The sequence below is a fragment of the Leptonychotes weddellii genome, unplaced genomic scaffold, assembly GCF_054177405.1.
Source record: "Leptonychotes weddellii isolate Sample4059 unplaced genomic scaffold, ASM5417740v2 HiC_scaffold_881, whole genome shotgun sequence".
NCBI lineage: Eukaryota > Metazoa > Chordata > Mammalia > Carnivora > Phocidae > Leptonychotes > Leptonychotes weddellii.
In genome coordinates, this window is record NW_028059330.1 from 1 (window position 1) to 14,815 (window position 14,815).

The following is a 14,815-nucleotide window of genomic DNA, read 5'->3' on the forward strand; positions in this document are numbered from 1 at the left end:
TGACACAGAAGACGAGGTGTGTTTGACCAAGTAGGATGGGAATTACCCAAATCAGAGCCTGCTGTGGGGGCTTACATGTATGTGACCTTCCGACATGATTTTTTTTCTCACCTCTCTTTTAAAAGCCAAGGACTGCCAGCCTTTGAAGACCTAGGGAAAGTACCCATAAAAATCCAGATGGTCAGCTTTAGGGAAAAAAAAAAAAAAAGATCTGCTCCCACTGAGTGCCGATTTCCTCTGAGCCACCCGTGGCTAGGCCTGGGTGGCAGGTGTCCCTTCAGAGGGGAGCACCTGGGTGGCAGGCGTCCCTTCAGAGGGGAGCACCTGCTCCTTCCCGAGAGCTGCATGTTCGGTACACGCGGCCCCTTCCCGACCTCATGAGCGCTTGCTGCACCACCCAGAGCTGCACGTTCCCCCGCACTGCGTAGCTAGGCCCCGTGGGCTGGGCCTTTGACATCTGTCTTTGTTTTTTCGGGCTGCTGTAAGAGAAATGCCACAGAATGGGCAGCTTACGAACAAATAGTTATTTCTCACAGTTCCGGAGGCCAGAAGTCTAAGACCGGCGTGGGGGCAGATCCAGTGTCTGGCGAGAGCCCCCTTCCTGGCGTATAGACAGCTGTCTTTCCACGGTGTCCTCCCAGGGTACAAGGGGTGAGGGAGCTCTGTGCGGTCTCTTGTGGAAGAGCACCAGCCCCGTTCTTGAGGGCTCCACCCTCAGGACCTATTCCCCTCCCCCAAAGGCCCCACCTTGCAATATCCCCGCTGGGGATTAGGTCTGCACATGTGAATTTGGGGAGCACACATTCAATGGGAAGATCACTGAAAAGAGTTTTTCCAAAAGAAAGCCCTTGTGATGGATGAGGTCATCCGTAGCTCATCCAGTGAGAAGACGAAGGCTTGCCGGGAGCTCCGAGTGTCCCCGAAGGGAAGGTGAAGGGAAGTGTGGCCAGGTTCCCTCTGAGTAGCGCCTCCCTTGCATTGCCCAGCGGCGGCGTTATCGAAAGGAACAAGCGCTGTGTCTTTGAAATTGCAGTAGGCTGGGAATGTCCATGAAAAATAAACAGCCATGTGTTCTGAAAAGCGGGGACACTTTGTTCTCATGTGCAGCAGTTCCTTTTCCTGTTTCATGATTGCCTATCAGCCCTTTCAGATGGCTTTTCTACTTTGAAAACTGCGAAACTGAGTAACCCCAGCCATCCGTGTTTAAGCGGCGCGGCGGGTTTTCAGAAGCCCTGGGAGAAGGGTGGGAGCCCGGGCAGCCCGGTGGGAAGCCTGCTCGCCGTGCTTTTGCTCCAACCGCTCCTGCGATTTCTGAGACAGACTTGAAAGACCAGGGCTGTGGTGGGGTTTTCCTCCCGTGACCCTAGGACAAAGGCTGGCCTTAGACAAAAACCTTGAGATCTTCACTGATTGTCTTCCTCTCTGTTCACCCTTTCCAGAAATGTTGCCTTCTGCCTTGCAACAGACATTGATATAGGAGGGAATAAGCACAGATCCCATCTGGGACTTGTCCTCACAGATGTGCTGGTCTTGCTGCAGGGCCAGAAGCATACGCAGGGGACCGTCAACAGGGTCCGGAGCAGTGCTCGGTGATACACCCAGGATGTTCGGGAGGCCGGGAGGAGGGCATCTGGTCCCGTGGTAGAGGAAGTAGGGGCCTCGTGCGGTGTCGAGCCAGGCACAGTGTGTCTGTGTCGGTGATGGGGTTGGGGGTGTGAATGGAGGGGACCCAGCCAACACCGCCCGCAGACAAGAAGGACCGTTTTCTCCGGGGAGAAAGAACAAAGGCTTCTTAGGGGACAGGACTCATGGCGCCCAGAACAACGAGGCCTGTTTTGCATGGTAATGCTGGGCTGTATCAGACACAGTGGTTCCACCTGGCCTGATGGGCCTTCTGCCTAGCTGCCAGGAACCGCAGAGACTTCTCTGCGCGAGGCTGCCTGCTTCTTGCTGTGCTGGATGGGTTTTGCATGGCAGCAAATGAAAATGAGGTTTTGGAAGTGTCTTGCTTTCTGTGTGTGTGTTCACGAGAGCTGTGATGATTTTCTCGGATACTTAATCCTTTGTTGAGAACAGTGGTTCTGAACTAAGGTCGATTCAGACATCCACCCAGTCTGCAGGAGTTGTAGGTACTGGAAACAGCCCAAGTGTCCACTGACAGATGGAAGAATGAAGAGAAGGTGGTACATACGTGCGGTGGAATATCGTTCAGCTTTAGGAGGGAAGGCTGCCGAGCATCACGCGCTGTAACACGGATGAACCTTGAGTCCTAGGAGCAGACAAAAGGACAAATACCGTATGATTCCACTTATACAAGGTGTCTAGAGTAGTCCGGTTCATGGAAGGAAAGAAAGAATGGTGGTTGACAGCGGCTGGGGGAGAAGGGGAATGGGGCATTGTTGGGCTATAGATTCTAGAAAATGTAGTTCCCATTTTAACCAAGAGGACCCATTACTGATGCCTAAGCGACAAACACCAGGCTTTTACTTAGCGTATCTGTTCAAAGGGCCACCTGGGGAAATTCGTGTCCCTTTTCCCCCCTTGCTTAATTACAGATCTGCAGTATTTAAACCATGGGTCCTTCCCAGAGGCATTTGTGTCTTGCCCTGAGAATTTACCACTTAAATCAGGCTTTTTTAAGTGGAGGAAATGTGGCCTGGTTTCTACCTGACCCACTTAGGCTAAATTTTTGTAAAATACCCCATTTATATATTGCGACTTTGTCTACTTCAAAAGTTTTCTATGATGCTATAATAGCTAAACGGGGAAAAGGAAACTTTAAGTTAGGTTTAAAGGAAACGATAACATCTAGGTTAACTGAGCTTCAGGGTTTTTTTTTCGAATGGCCTTGTAAAAGGACTTAGAAACCATTCTACCTCAATAAATAGCTTGGAGCATTATAAATGAAGCATTCTCCCCGACCACTTCAGCCTTGCTTCCTCATGTTAAAATCGAGAAGGGGATCATTTGTCACTGAACTTGAGCGTCTAGAAGCCTGGCCAGCTAGTCCCACCTTGTACACCAACAAATTATAAGTGAAATAGTTTGTGAATACGCTTATATAACACTTTAGAGCTTACAACATGTTTTGAAATTTTTTTTTTAGGTGACAAAACGAGACAAAAATAAGTGACCTCTAAATCAGGTAGTTAAGTAAGTGGTGGAGGCAACTCTTACGTACTAGGTCTCACACCTCGTCTTTTTTTTTTTTTTTAAGTAGTCTCTACACGCAGTATGGGGCTCAAACTCACAACCCTAAGATCAAGAGTCGCACGCTCCTCGGACTGAGCCAGCCAGGTGCCCCTCACCTTTTTGAAACCTTCCCCGATGCTCATCATCTCCCCCGCTCCCTACCCACACCACAATATTAATTTTGCTGCTCGGACCCCGTGAATGTCTGTCACTGCACTTGTCACCTGCCATGTGTATTTGTCAGGGTCCGGTTCGGACACAAACCGTACAGTAATTTGAGCAGGAAACGCTTCGTGTGAAGCAGGGTTCAGCACACTGGCCAGATACCGACAGCGTTCCGGCTCTGTCTTGTCGGTTGGGCAAGGTGCGGCATGTGCTGGAGAGCCCACAAACCCTTAAACGCTTATTACCGTATGGCTCTTTATAGAACGGTTTGCTGGCCCCCAGTGCAAAAACTGACTAACTAGTAACAGATGAGTACTCAGACTGACAAGTAATCATGACTACCTGTCCCAGGTAAAGGGAACCCTGAAGAATGCACAACAGGGGCTGTAAGGAGCAGGCTCTGCCTCCAAGACTGAGGAAGGAGGAGCTCAGGAAGCAGCCCCCCCCACCAGCTGAGACTGGGAGCTCCGTGGAGTGGGGGTGCCTGCAGCCTGCTGACCGTGGGGACATTCACTAAGCCACACGGAGCTGGCCGGCAGGAAGCTGCCCCCAGCCGCGCTGGGATCTCACCGCGGAGCTGGCAGGGCTGGTGACGTGCCATGGAAATGCCTCTTGGGAAGGCACTCAGGTGACGCGACTGGGGCTCCCCGGGAGGCTGCCGGCTGGTGTGAGCCTCTGGAACTTGCCCGGAAGCCGCCGTGCTGCTGGCCGCTGCGGGTGACCGCCGTCCACGGGAGCAGGCCGAGAGGAAAGCAGGCTGGCTTTGGGAAGCGAGGGCCTGTCCTCCTCCCGTGTCCCTTCCGCGCCCTCTGCTGACCGTGCTCACCACCACGGGGCCGGCCGGCAGAGCGGGAATGTTCGCAGGGTCCCACTGCAGCGTCTCTGCACGGGGCATGAAGGGCAGATCTGGAGCCAGGGCAACGCCTAAGGCTGCTGGCCGCACCGTTGGAAGAGTCGTTGACAAAGCCTTGTTTCTCCTCCTGGCTTGGACCCTCCCTGACGTACAGCGGTGGTCAGAAAACGCTCTCTGAGTGTTGCTTTCCAGACACCGTCCCTTTCACGGACAGACCTGTGTTCCCTGGGGCGCAGTGATGATGTGGTGATCAGGACCTTGCAGTCCTCGTGCCCCAGACCTGTCTGGAGGAGACACATACCCCAGGCCTTACCCTGCCCAGGGCGAGCAGCAGAGCCTTGACTCAGAATGAATGCCGCTCCCCCCGTTTCCCACCCAGCTGGGTACCGGGTGCAGACCCCCGCCCTTCCCCGTGCCTCCGTGAGCGTCCTCCCTTTTTCTGTCTAGACCTCTGACTGCTAATTGCAGCCTCCAAATCTCGTCCTCCTCTTCTGATGGACTTTTCCCTTGGCATTTGCGTTGGCCAGGTGCCCCCTTTGCACACAGGCTCATCACCCAGTCCTCTCTTCCTTCCGTGCATCTCATCGGCTGGGCTCTGTCCATTCAGCTGCTGTGGTCCCTTTGTCCGGGCCACATTGGCCTTTCTTTGTGATAGGGCCTCGTGTGATGAGCATTCCTGTTACAGAGGCTGAAAGGAGTATGTGAAAATCTCCAGAGCAGACCCTCATGTTCCCGCAAGCCTTGGACTAAACCTCAGCTTGCTCACCTACTGTCCAAAACCTGTGAGGTGCGTTGTGGTTTATTTGGTTAGTTTTGGGGGGCATTGTTTTATCTTTTCTCTTGCTTTTTGATTTTGGTTCTCATCTATGAGGAAAAGAGTTTTTTTCTTTCACCACTGAGATTTTATTGGTGGTTTCGATGATCTGTACACAGACACATTTCATTTTACACGGTTTTTAACATAGATACCAAAGATCTAAAAAGATGTAGTCCGTGATTCTTTACTAAACTGTTATATACGGTGACTTTCCAGCTTGAAATGTGGAGGCAAATTTTCCTTGAGAAGATACCAAGTACCAGTAGGTTCTGCGTTGACAATCGCCGTTCAATCACAGATCCCACTCATTCACAATTCACAATTTACTATCCTAAACGCATGTTTGGACTGTCAGGTTTTCAAGACAGGTTGACAAAGTGTTTAGGGAAACTGGACTAGCATGTTCAGGGACTGGGAGAGCCAGGATCAGGGAAATGGTTTTCTTTAGGAAATGTGGGGATAGAGGTAACTTCCAACGTTCAGGACACATCAGATACACGACCGTGACTCCAAATTGCCATGTCATATGCCTTGTATTGGCCATGAAAACTGCTCCCCCCACCCATGGAATGTCAGGCTCACCCCCCAGACAGCCAGAGCCTCCTAGGATTCAGTATCCCACTCTTCTGGTTGTACCAAAAAATAACCAGCGAATGATTTTACCTGTTAAACAAATATTCACACCTAACTTGGATGAGGTGGCATTCCCTCCTGGGGCGTCTGGATGGCCCAGTCGGTTAAGCGGCTGCCTTCAGCTCAGGTCATGATCCCAGGGTCCTGGGTTCGAGTCCCACATCGGGCTCCCTGCTCAGTGGGGAGTCTGCTTCTCCCTCTCCCTTTGCCTACCGCTCTGCCTACTTGTGCTCTCCCTGTCTCTCTGTCAAATAAATAAATAAAACCTTTAAAAAATATATTCATAGACCTACTAAGGCCATCTGGGTGCCTCAGTTGGTTGAGTGTCTGACTCTTGGTTTCAGCCCAGGTCATGATCTCAGGGTCGTGAGATTGAGCCCCGAGTAGGGTTCTGTGCTCAGCACGGAGTCTGCTCGAGATTCTCTCCCTCTGCCCCTTCCCCCACTTGCACGGGTTTGCGTTCTGTTTCCCTCTCTCAAATAAATAAATCCTAAAAAGAAAATATTCCTAGAGCTACTAAAAAGCTTACATTTCCAAAATAGTAATGAAATCTTTTGCATTGTACTAGGAGACAGAGCCCACCAAAAAGACATGGCATATGATCTTAGAGTGGTCTTCCTTCATCTCTACTTCTCTGGAGGCTGGACTCTCTTCAAGCTTTAGTCTCTCCATTTTCTGCAGGTAGATCTTTAGTTTCTTGGTTAGCCCCTGCAGCCTGTTTTCCCTTGTGTTGGCACTTTTTTGTTTGAAGACATTTTGCTTCATTTCCACTTTTGCGGGAGCAGGTTTTAGCTGAGAAATTGCGGAGCTCCTCTGGAGCTCCCTCACTGCCCCTCCACCTGAGTTGACCTTCCTGTTGGGCATCTTGGGCAGTAGAGAGGGTGACAGTCGGTGCCGGGATGCTGGAGAGAGAGAGAGAGAGCGTTCTGGAAGCTGGGCTGCCTGGCTGGTGTGGCTCCTCCCGCCACAGGTGGGCCCGTAATGACGACTTGTGAAAGTCTCCACACATCTGGGTGGAAGTTTCCAGTTTTCAATGGGCTTCTCTGTTACCAGAGATACACACTCAGATGATTTCACAACTTGATACTTCCCCTGGGTGAGTCAGCTTTCCTTTCTGAAGCAACTGGGCTCGAGGAGAATGAGTAAAATACTCAAATTAAGCAAACTGAAGCGGTAACTTTGGGGATTTTCCTGTCTAACAAAAGGCATTGCTTTGTCATGGAGTGCCTTTTGTCTGGACAGTGAAGCATTTTTGAGATAGAACTGATAAATCGCAGGTGTGATTCATGGCCTTTGAAATGGGATATTGGACTTAATGTCCTTCTTCCATTTTGATCTCTGGTCATTGTGATTTTCTGAATCACTGGAGCTCAACAACTCGGCACCACTGGTCTCTTCTTTTGGTCCATCGTGTCTTGTCTGATCACATCGTGAGGCCTTCCCTCGCAGCTTCTAGAGTCCTTGCTCACGTTCATTCTCTGCGCTGCATTGCTGTGAGCCCTCGTTTCTGTCCGGTGCCAAGATGGAGTCAAGGGCAGGAGAAATTCATTTTGCGTCTGCCTACAAGATCAGTCTTCCAGAAGTATTTGCTTGAATAATGTCGCTTCCCTGCTTCCATACCCTACCTTCTCTGGGCCCCTACTGCCTACAGGATATTGTCCAGATTCTGATTCAAGGTCAAGTTCCTAATCTTCCCCCTTCTGCCCTTATCTTCAGACACTCCCTTGTGAGAGCTTTACACCCTGCCAGGCTGACATTCTTTGGACGCGCCTGGGCTTCCTGCCTCTGTCCCTGTCTTCACGTCAAGACCCCACTTGGGAATGTCCTCCCCCATGCAGGCTTCTCCTTTCATGTTGTGTTTGTGGCCCTTCCGATTCATGAAGCCTCATTTCCTCCCCCGAGAGAGCAGTGAAGGCTGCCCCTCGCATGCCCACTGCACGGGGTGAGACGCCTTGTAGTCGGTTACCAGACTAGACTCTTTTGCTTTTGTGGGTCTTCACTCTTGATCATCTGTAACGCCCCTTCAGCCAAGTATGAAAACTCTGTTCCAAGAAGACTCTCATTAACTGTTTCCCTCCCTGCCGTTTCCTGCCAAAACAGTTCCGGAAGAGCGATACGGCGTTCTGCACGTGGTGGGACATCTGAGTCTCCCCTGGGACTGCGGGCGTGAGTCTGCCACATGGAATGCCTGTTGATAACTCAAGGTGTGGACCGTGTGGCCCGGCGTGGGCACTTGGGGCTTTCGTTCTGGACGTGGGAAGAGCGTGGCACGTGGGCTTGCATCGCGGGCATGGAAGGATCTGTCTCTGCCTGCCTGCCACTGTGCAGAAGGGGCACTTCTGAGTTGGAGCCGGGGACCTCGGGAGCTTTTCCTGACTGCTGTCGGCCACAGCTGCCCTGTGGGCGGCCCCCACATTCTGCAGATGTTAGGCTATCGCCTCGGCTGGGTCGTAGTCCCAGGCACCGTGAGGGAGTGATCATCGATGTCGCATGTGTGATTTACTGTAAAATGCTGGCAGGTGGCGTCCTCGTCCTCCGCGGCGAACGCAGACGTCAGATTTACCCTTCACCAAGTTCAAACCTCATGAATCCTACCTAATGGGAGATGTTTGGGGGTGGTGGGGAGTATAGAATGGAAGTTTTCACAGCTGCTTCTTCTTTTATAGCTACTTTCCCCATAAGCACAATAAATATCAAAGAGAAACTTTCTCTTGGCAGGGAAGCCAACGGGTGGCTAAAAACCCAGCTACTTTCTCTCCCAAGCCCACACCTGTTTTTTCTGGGATGTGTAGGTGGAGTGTGGTTAGGGCGAGGCAGAAGGATGCTTTGCAATGCAGTCTTCATTTATAGAGGACAAACTTGAGGAGTCTTCACAGATCTTCGTGGTGAAGCCAGACTAGATGACAGTGGTTCGCAAAAGTCTCACCGACCTGGTTCACAGAAGGGTTTGTGGGGATGAGACTGAAAAGCCCACCCAGTGGTAGCCGAGCCGGATCCCGGTGATGTGTCCCCACAGGGTGTGATGCCTTCAACACCAGCCCTACGACCCTGCAGGGCGTTCATCATAGTGGTTTTGCTTCAAGACTTTCTCGTAATACTCAAATTCAGAAGCGCTCACTGTAGGTAGGACACTTACAGTCTTGTAGCGGCTCAGAATCCTTTCCTTGTTAGATACTCAGGAAGGTGTGATCACACTAAATGTCCCGTAACACGAAACTTAACTATTTTAACCACTTCCAAATGTCTGACTCCGTGATATTGACAACATTCGCATAGTGCAACCATCAGCCATTGTCGGGAGTTTTTCATCTTCCCAGACTGAAACTCTGTACCCACAAATCCATGATTCCCACTCCCCCAGCCCCTGCTGACCTTTACTCTAGGCGCTGTCTCTGTGAATTGGCCTCTTCTGGGTCCCCCATATGAGCGGAATCACACAGTCCCTGTCTTTCCGTGGTGGTGTATTTCACTGCACGTGACGTCCTCAAGGTCCATGCATGTGGTAGCAGGTGTGAGAACGTCCTTCCTTTTTAAGGCTGACCTACATTCCGTTGTATGGATGGACCACATTTTCATTATGCGTTTACTTCCTGATGGACATTTGAGTTGTTTCCACTTGGAATGCATAACTGTTGAAAGGTAAAATAAAATTCTGTCCTGAAAAATCGGTGACGGAATGAATTGTACTTTGTAAATGTGTATTTCTGAAAACCATTCAAAATACAGGCCAGGGCACCTGGGTGGCTTCAGTGGGTTAAGCGTCTGCCTTCGGCTTGGGTCATGATCTCAGGGTCCTGGGATCGAGCCCCGCATCAGGTTCTCTGCTCAGCGGGGAGCCTGCTTCTCCCTCTCCCTCTGCTGCATGCACTCTCTCTCTCTCTGTCTCTCAAATAAATAAAATCTTTTAAAACAATGCAGAAGCTCAAGCCCTACCCTGGACCAGCTGAATCAGATCTGCATTTTAAACCCTGGGAGATTTGTCTGCACATGACAGTTTGAGAAGTGTTGGTCTCTGAAGCCTAGAAATGTCTTCAAGGCAGGAACTCCACCTTGTAAGACCCACCGTCCCCCCGCTTCCCCCCCACACACTGTCTAGCACAGTTGTTTGTGCAGAGTACTTGCTCACTAGATACTTATTGAAAGAATAAATACCAACTCTGAACTCAACACATGCATGTGACGGCCTTTTTGTACTCACCCCACCAAAGCATTTAACTGCTAGTATTTAAGCAGTAGTTACTAAGTGCAGACCCAAGTTACTATCTACATGCATTCTTTCTACATTCTCGATTTTGCCTTTACAATCGTTATGCCCGGTGCTTGGGAGGCGGGGTGGGAGGAGATGAAACGGATCCAGGCACTCCTTGAAGGACTGCCACCTGCCTTAAGAGTCTGCAGCTCTCGGGTCCCTGTGTGGAGGATGGGTGCTGCAGGCTCAGGTACTGAGCCAGCTGGAGCATTGGTAAGCTTCCCCGGGGGATTTCTCCGCCCTCCTCATGCACTCTGGGGGTGGCAGCTTCTGCCGCCTGTATCTCCTGCCCTTTCACCTGGCCCCTCTTCTGCCAAAGCTCTAACTACTGGGGACCCAGGGTTTCCTTCTCTGTGGTTCTCTGCCCGAGACTCTGTCTTCTGTCTAGGCAGTGTCCTTCAGTCTCCCCACCCCTCTCGTCCTTAAATAACTTCTGCTGGGGGTGTCTCCATATGTAGGCCACCTGTCCCTGGGAGCCGTCCTCCCGCCATCAGCTGCCCACTGCACCCTCTACCGGGACGGCCCCTTGGCCTCTCCCACGGGGCATGTCAAAACCCAAGCTCTCCACCACGTGTGACCTGCACCTTGCCTACACATGACTGAGGCTGTAATCTTGTGCGGGTGGAAACTTACAGTCTGTTATCATGTTGGGATAAAATTGTCTAGACTTTTGAAACCAGTTATTAACCAAAATTTGAAGCAGTCCGTTCAGTGAGGAGTAGTTGTTTAATTTTGTTTATGGTGTTCACTTGCAATGAATAATTGCTTTGTGAACCAAGGAGTTCAGCTGTCCTTGCATGTAGGTGGAGGTTTTAGGAAAATACCGTGCATTCGCAGAACTGAGGCATGGTCAGTCGCTTAGTACCCGGCTTTTTAGCTTCATAGGGGAAATGTAGTGCTCTAGGACTTTGTGAGGGCTTTGGAAGTAATTCTTAGCTTAGCCATGGCAAACAGTCAAGCAGTGAACTTCCAGACTGAACACAGATAAGCTCGTAACCGTTAACTTTTTTCACTAGTTTTCCTAGCAGTTTGTAAAGATAATAGCCTTTTGGTATAAAACCGGGGTTGCCGAACTTGTTTTTGTAACAAGCCAAGTAGTAAATATTTTTGGCTTTGTGGGCCCAAATACTCCATTCTGTCCTGTCGCAGTGTGTAAACAAGTGGGTGTGGTTGTAGTCCAGTAAAATTTTTATTTACTGGAAAAAAAAAAAGGCAGCTGGCTGGATTTAGCTCATGGGCCATAGATTGCCAAGTACTAATATAGAAAGCAGGCTGGGTTAGTAGCTGCTGAGTTGATTATTACTGTATAGGAAAAGCCAGGATTAAACATCAAGATCTCTCAGGATTAAAGTTATCGAATGGGCAACATTCAAGCTTTTCATGAGTCAGTACATGTTCATACATATGTGTTTAGCACAGAGTCGTGAATGCCGTAATATGCACAGTGTGGCATAATCTAATTAGGACTGTAGTCAAAGAAACCGTTACGTGGGGGCGCCTGGGTGGCTCAGTCGTTAAGCGTCTGCCTTCGGCTCGGGTCATGATCCCAGGGTCCTGGGATCGAGTCCTCACGTCGGGCTCCCCGCTCTGCAGGAAGCCTGCTTCTCCCTGTCCTGCTCCCCCTCCTTGTGTTCCCTCTCTGGCTGCCTCTCTCTCTGTCAGATAAATAAAAATAAAATCTTTAAAAAAAAAAAAAAGTGGTACTCCGTACGACGGAATATCATTCAGCCACAAAAAGGAATCAAGTACTAACAGGTGCTGCCGTGGGGATGAGCCTTGAAACATTATGCTCAGTGAAAGAAGCCAGTCACAAAATGCCACATGTTGTAGGATTCTTTTTTTTTCTTTAAGATTTTATTTATTTATTTTTGCAAGCGAGAGAGCGAGCATGAGGGAGCAGTCTCTCCACCGAACAGGGAGCCCGATGTGGGTCTTGATCCCAGGACCCTGGGATCATGACCTGAGCCGAAGGCAGACGCTTAACCGACTGAGCCACCCAGGCGCCCCTTAAGTTTGATATAAAGAATACTACAGGGCAAATGCACAGAGACACGTAGTACGTTGGGGGGTGCCGGGGCTAGAGGGGATCAGGAAGTGACCGCCCACAGCTGCCAGGTTTCTTCTAGGCTTAGGGAGGTGTTCCAAAACGGGACATGTTGCTTGCACAGGTCTGTGAATATACTGAATAGCTGGTCACTTGTATATTTATATGGGTGAGCTTTCTGGTATTTGAATTCTATCTCAATCAAGCAGTTACAAAACTGCAGGTATGGGATTAATGTACGAGAAATAGTAAATAACGAAAATAATCCATCCTTACTGTTTGGATAAAGGAAATGCAGAAGATAAACCCCCTATCTTTGGATCCACTCTTTCAGGCTGTGAGTGTTCCTGAGCACACATGCTCTTTCCTATTCCCTCAGTGAACGGTAGCCCTCGTCAGTGCTCAGGTGGCGCTGGATGAGGGATGTGTCCCTTGTTCCGCAAATGGGAATCAGTGCAGCCTCAGGGCCCAGGAGAGGTCCAGGCTGATCCCAAAGCCCGTCAGAGAGCCTACAGGCCCCATATGTCACAGCTGTGTTGTTTCTGGCTGAGTTCTGGGCTTGCTTCGCTTGTTTGGAAGCTCATGAGACGTACTTCTTTGTTGCAGATTGAAGAAGGAAGTAAAGCTGCGGCAGTGGACAAGTTACTGGCTGGGGACGAGATCGTCGGCATCAATGACATCGGTCTCTCAGGGTTTAGACAGGAAGCGATTTGCCTGGTGAAGGGCTCTCATAAAACCCTGAAGCTGGTAGTGAAAAGGTAAGACCCATGCCTCATGCCATCTTTACAAACAGAAGTGAGTCAAATAGCAAAATGTGAAGTCAGCGTGGCTGATCTGTCTCCCTGCAAGCAATCCCAGTTTGGACTTGATGTGTGTGTGTGTGTGTGTGTACATAAAATTCTATTTCTTGGCCAAGGATGAAAGCATGTGCGCACACATAGAATTCTATCTCTTGGCCAAGGATGAATCCAGCATCGAAAACTTAAAAGATGCCTTCTTGTATTACTAGGGATTGTTCATTTGATTTATGAAGTGAATTTGAAGACTCTTTTCTTCAACAATATGCAGATCATTAGCAGAGAGCTATGCTCCCGTTCCAAATAAAATGTTGTTCCTGCTGTTTCCACAAGGTGGCAGGCTACTGCGTTTTCGGTTTTTTTAATGCTAAAATAGAGCATGACTGCGCACAGACGTTAAGTTTCCAGGGCTTTCCAGGGCCGGGGTGAGGTCTGGCGGGGAGCAGGCTGCCTGTTCCTAGAAATCAGATTGCCCATGGAAGTTTGGAGGACTTGAAGGGGTTAGAAAAGCGGAACTGGGAATGTGATGCTTTTAGACGCGGGAGCTATAACGGTACTCCTGGACCCCCATAAAGGTACTTGGGATTTGTCTTCATAAAGAACTATTTCTCCACCTTGCATTTTGTAAGTTGGCTAATTCATAGTGAAGTGTTTGCATGTCCCCCGCCCTTTTTTTTTTTTTTTTTTTAGCAGAATTAGTGCAGTCTTTCTAAGTTTGGCTGTAAATCTTTTTTTTTTTTTTTTAAGATTTATTTATTTATTTATTTGACAGAGAGAGCGAGTGCACACAAGCAGGGGGAGTGGCAGGCAGAAGGAGAAAGTAGAGGGAGAAGCAGGCTCCCCGTGGAGCAGGGAGCTTAACGTGGGACTTAATCCCAGGATCCTGGGATCATGACCTGAGCCAAAGGCAGACGCTGAACCAACAGAATCACCCAGGCGCCCCTTGGCTGTAAATTTTTAAAAATAAATGGACTCAATCATTTACTTCAGTTTTTAATACTGCCTTGAAGGCCTGTTCCCAAAGGACTTTACTCTTTTTTTTTTTTTTTGGACTCAAACCATATCGAAGGAAGAGGCTCAAAAACAAGGAAGAAAAAACCTCTAATTCGTTGCCGCACTGAATTAGCAACCTCATTTCTTTTTTTTTTTTAAAGATTTTATTTATTTATTTGAGAGAGAGAGAATGAGAGAGAGCACATGAGAGGGGGGAGGGTCAGAGGGAGAAGCAGACTCCCCGCCGAGCAGGGAGCCCGATGCGGGACTCGATCCCAGGACTCCAGGATCATGACCTGAGCCGAAGGCAGTTGCTTAACCAACTGAGCCACCCAGGCACCCTAGCAACCTCATTTCTAAGTGGTAGAGGCTACCGTCTTCGTAAATGAGAAGAATAAACTCAGATGGCGGTTTGGGAGCCGTTTCGAGAGGCTGAGGTGGGACAGGCGCTGTCACGTTGTACAGTTATCCCTCTGTGGGCGTGGTACCTTGCTGAGGCGGGGGGTGGGTGTCCTCGCAGTGCCCCGAGGGAAACAGCGCAGCGATGGCGGGCACGGAAGCTTGGCCCACTGAGCTGAGCTAGGCCTTATGCACTGTCTCTGGGACTCCTCGCCAGCCCCCAGGCTGAGTCGGGTTGCCCTCCTCGGCCTCCTGTACGAATCTGCAGGCTTCCTTGGAAATGAGACGCTAGGTTTTGACAGTCGAGTTGACAGGGATTTACCAGTAGCCAGGCCCATCGTTGGCGAGATGTGAGATGGGGGGGGAATAAGCATGTCCTCGATATGCTGCCAATTAGGATACAGATTAGACGGACTTTCTGGTGGGTGGTTTGACATCGTGTGTTTCAGAAGGCGTATCTTGGACCCACAGTTTTCGTTTCTGGGCTCCCAGATACTCAGTTGAGGGAAATGACATGAATTAGAGCCATCCACAGTATAAAGTACTGCTGTGTTATCAGCATTCGCTGACATGGAAGATGCCCCACAAAGCCCAGCTCAGTGCAACACATAAAAGCGGTTGGAGAACTGTGTATGTCCCATTCTTACAGGTTGTTTTTTTTTTTTTTTTTTTT

General features: G+C 49.8%; 1 long non-coding RNA gene across 1 annotated transcript; it reads left to right on the forward strand.

The window, feature by feature from the left end:
* The first annotated feature begins 13 nt into the window (after positions 1–13).
* LOC145719967 (uncharacterized) lies at positions 14–12,696 on the forward strand. The gene is made up of 2 exons (XR_014142713.1): positions 14–4,997; positions 12,560–12,696. It is a non-coding gene; the product is annotated as an uncharacterized LOC145719967 (long non-coding RNA).
* Positions 12,697–14,815: the final 2,119 nt, after the last annotated feature.